We start from the raw sequence: 5,482 nt of genomic DNA, 5'->3' as shown, positions 1-5,482 counted from the left end.
ATAGCTCTGGAAATTCCGGCCCTGACTGGGAATTCAACAGGCTCCGCCGGTTTCGTAATCTGCAAAACTATCCACTGCACCACCCTCACCGATGGAGTTACTTTTGCCGTTCCTATAGAGATAAAAAAATAAGAGTATTTCCATACGAATGCAGACAACAGGCCAGGCAAGAAAACTCTCTTAGTAAATATAATCCAATAAAGTTCACGTCAGGGTTTTGAATAGGACATATTTCATTTGATGTATCCATTGCCGTCAGTATGCTTTTTTTTAATGTTTGATGTTCAAAGCAATGCGAATTGACAAAGATAAACAAAACAAAAACGAAAAACCTATCTTGCAGCGAACCCGCGCACGCCGACGACATCAGGATCAGAACAATAACATTGAGCAGTCTTCGAATAATCAAGCTAGTCACTATTTAAAAGTATACATAAATGTACATATACCCGGTGTTCTACGGAAACAAGCTTTTACAAGACTTTCTATGTTAGCTGAGACTGCCTTGATCTTGTTTTTAGTGCATTTTATTTGTTGTTGAAGCGATACAACCAGCGTGTTGCCGATTATAAAACTTGAACAGGGATTGCATGTGGTGTGCATCTTCCTCTTTAATCATACATATTCATTTATTCATGCATTCAGTAAAAATTTAATCTTACAGACCAAAACCGATATGGGAAATTTATAAGTGACATATACATGTAGTACCATGCTACTATGAACAGACCAGTCATGATAACGGTATTCTTTCCAAGTTTAATTGCCAGATAACAAACCAGTACCAAGATATTTATCTGACCGGAAATATCCCTCTAATCAACAAGAGGGTAGGCATGGCCCACTATCGCTAACATGAGTAATACTACACTAAACATGTTATTAAATCTGCGTTTTTTGCCATTTCAGGGGCCATAGCTCTAAGACAAATAGCGTGATGTGGCTACTCTTCGAGGAAAAAAAGCAAGATATTAATGATATATAAGTTCAATGCAAGTTTGGTCAAAATCTAATAATAAATGTGATCTATGTCATGTTTACAATGCTAAAGTCAGCAAATTTTGTCATTTTAGGGGCCATAACTCCAGGACAAATGGTGCTATATAGCTGGTTCTCGCAAGGAACTGAGATGGTATAGATGTATAACTTCTATACAAGTTTGGTCAAAATGAAATAATAAATATGGTCTCTATTGTGTTCACAAGACTAAAATAAGCAAATTTTGCCATTTCAGCCATTTCTCCGAGACAAATGGCGCGATATGGCTGTTTTTAAAGGAAGTGATATCCTTTATAAGTTATAAATCAAATAATAAATGTAGTCTCCATTGTGTTGACAAGGATAAAATCAGCATGTTTTTTTTTTCTTGTTTTTTTTTTAACCAATTCAAGGGCAGTAACTCCAAGTAAAATGGTGCAATACGGTTGTTTTTGAAAGGAACTGAGATCTTATAGATATATAAGTTGTGTGCAAGTTTAGTAAAATTAACAAAAATATGGTCTCTATCTCGTTCACAAGGCTAAAATCAGTAATTATTGCCATCTCTGGGGCAATAACTTCAAGACGAATAACGTGATATGGCTGGTTTTTAAAGGAACCGAGATATCATAGATATATACACGTTCTGTGCAAGTTTTGTCAAAATCAAATAATAAATGTTGTCTCTATCGTATTCACAAGAAAAATGTGAACGGACGTTCGGTCGGACGACGTACAAAGGATGATCACAATAGCTTAATGTGTTACTTCGCACAAGTAAGCTAAAACATGTTACAAATGTGTTTCAGATGTAAAAATGCACTTTTTTGTTCATTTTTCCGATTGAAAATGACATGTGACAAATGTGATCAGATGTCACATCAAAAATCGGCATCGATCACATCTGTCTCAAAAATTGTTACAAATGTGCTTGATTTCTGTTACATATGCGATCTCATTTGTAACACGTGTTACAGATGCGATCGCATTTGTAACACCTGTTACAAATGCGATCTGTTACGAATGTGGTCCTACATATGTCAATACACAAAGAAGTACTTACCTTCGGTATTATACATTGTTATGATAATAGAAAATACATCAATGATTGACTGTCTTTTTTTGCGATGTATTTTATAATGAAATATCTTGAGTCCACTGCAAATACACCCTTTGGTTTATCATCTCCACAAATATCTCTCTCCAAGCCTAATATAGCACCAAAAATCGCTACTAATGCACATATTTAAACGCCAAAACAATTTTTTATTTTTTTTTTAAAATTGTATTATATTTTTGAAATATACCAATATTTGACATAAATGACATCAACAGACAATATATGGTCTTGGAATAGTTGCTAAGTTTATAACCAAAGGCGTTTATAAAAGTATGTATAACTTTTTTATATATTATATTAAGCCAATTCTGGTCCATGTACATACATGTATATCAATATATTAACAGAATCACCGTATGTATTGGAATTTGTAAATTGAAATTTCCCCACTAACGTTGCACTCAAAAAAGATGTTTGAAAATTTGAATCCTTTTAAAAGTTCAAATATAACCGATATTTACTACCATTTGATATAATACTTTTTATTATTAATATAGCATTTATTTTTCCCAATTATCAAAACAAAGGAATAAATTAAGAAAAAAAAATCAGTCATAATAAATATAATCGTACCTAAAGCAAACTACTAATACACATTTTTCTGCCAACTTGGACTCTGTTTTAAGATGCCAGCTTATATTTTATATTCATGAATAATTCACTATCAAAATGTTCAGTTCAAATGTCGTTTAATTCGTATAATACATGCGGATTGTAAGTTTGATTCTTCCTGAATCGAGACTGTGACTCATGTTGTTTTCGGTGTTTGGGATTTTGGAATAGGCTTTATGATATGAATGGAAAATTTGAAAACTTCATTGCCAAGTTAACGTTATTTGCTCACATAGTACATACTTACTAATTTGTTTTTCTGCCACTGTTCTATACTGATCTAGCTAAATTTTGTTGTGAGATATGTGATTTTAGTTCTTTTTCGAAAAGCACAATAAACACGTATCACTTAGTAAGTCATAGTTACATGATGCACAGGAACGCCCGTAAACCAAAAAGACATTATGATGTTTTAGATGCGTACAAGATAAATATTGTTTTGTTTAAAACATCATCTGAAGCAACACTGTGCATGTCTTTTGAATATCATATAACTAATGGATTCTTAATAAAAGCGCTTCAGGTGATCTAGGTTCGGCAATATCCGCTCGAGCCGAATAAAACAACCCAGATCTTGCTAATTTTATATAGAGAATAACAGGCTATTGTTTGTTTGTTTGTTTTGGGTTTAATGCCGTTTTTCAACAGTAGTCTTTTGATATCAATATTATAAGGTCGAGGTTAATATGGGCTGGAAGGGACGAGGGTTCACCGAAATATTTATATCAGCTAATGTTTGCACGTAAGTAAATGTCATAAGTTTGTGAAATTTCGTGACAAATCAGTTATAACAGAAGAATATTTGCTTGTACAATGCAGGACTGTTTACACCAACACGGAAATGACTACTCAGTGATAAACTGTGAGTTAGTCCTAAACGTAGTCTATTGTTTTGATGAAATATGGTATATCGAGTTTTATAAGGATGTGACAGTTATATCTTTTGGTTTAGTTTCAGTACTGAATGTATTGAGAAAAGATCTAGAACACATTCATTGCGTGTTTCAAAGTATTGATTTTATTCACGGAATATTTTCTCTAGAATAAATTAAATAATATAATATTGAATAATCTGTGGCTTAATCGTGTTCATTTGGTTACAAATTTTCGACAGATGGCAAGGAGATTCATGAATATGATGTACTTAAACGAGATGAACGTATAAGTGAGTTTTAGAAAACTTGAAAACGGGTCAATAGATATTTGTTGGTGCATTGTACTTATAATGTTTTTTGTTACCTGTTAACCTTATAAGATAAATTTGCTGATGTATCAAAATGATATGTAAGTCAGCAACTGGGCTTGGTGTTACCATATTTGACTTTCCGAATCAGAGATAAACTTTTCAATATCTTTATCACTTTTAATGTCAAGTGCTGTCGTTATCTTAAAAGTGGTCATAGACAGATGTACTTACATGAAATATATCATTTCACTCTCCCGGAGCAATAACTTCCCTTGAAAAATATTGAATTATGTAAAATTGTTTAAGAATTGTGTAAGAATTTAATCACTGTTGATGTTCCTGGTAGGCTGTACTGTAGTATATTCCTGGATTTCGCGACAAGGGAGGGCCTACCGGTCATACAGTCCCAAGTCCCACTCTACTGAACGGAGGGGTTATCTACAGTTAAGAACGGTACTACTTTAACTGAAAACAAATCAACCAGAATGATTTGGTAGTCTTTGTTTAATGTTTAACACCGTTTTAACAGTATTTCAGTCACAGAAATAATGGTACATGTACTAATTTACAAGTTGGGTGGTTAATTGCATCCTCAGACATAGTCCATTTTTTGTTATGTCACAATTCACATTTCCGAATTTATCCGAATATGGTAGTGCATTCAAGGCATTAATACACGTTTGAGACTATTCATGTAAAGCCTGCAAAATCTATTATTGTTTTGAGTTTTGCTTGGAATTCCATGCATTAACTATAAAATTTATATACCGTGACGTTTAGATTTCATGTTGATTTGAGTATAACTTTCAATGTCCCTTCAATCACAGTACATGTACTGTAGAAATTGTGAAACACATTCATCGGTTTTCTGTTGAATGTTTATGGAACGCGTCGAATTCCGTGAAATGGGAACTCCTGTGTTCCTTTCAAAATAAAAAATAGCCTCGTACATGTAACAAATTGCTCCTTCTTTTTTGTATCAGAATTATTTACTCACAATTTATTCAGACTGCCTATTTGAAAGAAAAAATCATCTGCAAATAATGTTTCCCAGTTTTTTTAAACACATGCACTTATATAGATCTTAGTTAAGGGGAAAATACATTTCATTAATTCAAAGTGAAAAATATTCCATATATATGTCTTCTTGCACTAAATGCGAAGATTTTTGGGCATATTCATGTACAGTGTAGCAAAACGGTTATTGAACTAATTAATCACAAAAACAGTATATTGTCAAGCAGGTAAACAAATGACCCATGCATATGTCCTCAGCAGTCAATTCGCTCCCGCTGTAGGATTTCAACTACGCTTTTAATGAAAAATTGTCCTAATCCGCATCAGGATAATTGGTACAAGAAAGTGTTTCCTTGTACATATACACGTTTAAATAAAAAGAACAAAAACATTTTATACACATGCCATGAATTGAAATGACTCCAGTATTTGTTTCCGAATTGTCACAAAATTTCTGTGATCCCCCTCATTGGTTAGCATACTATTTTTGAAATAAACTCACAACTAATAGCAACACGAAAATCCAGGGCTAGTCCAATATTATGAAGGAGAGAAAGACGACAAAAGCC

Source organism: Mercenaria mercenaria, chromosome 14 (genome assembly GCF_021730395.1).
Source record: "Mercenaria mercenaria strain notata chromosome 14, MADL_Memer_1, whole genome shotgun sequence".
Classification (NCBI taxonomy): Eukaryota; Metazoa; Mollusca; class Bivalvia; order Venerida; family Veneridae; genus Mercenaria; species Mercenaria mercenaria.
The sequence above is the reverse complement of the archived record's forward strand: the minus strand, read 5'-3'. Positions refer to the sequence as shown.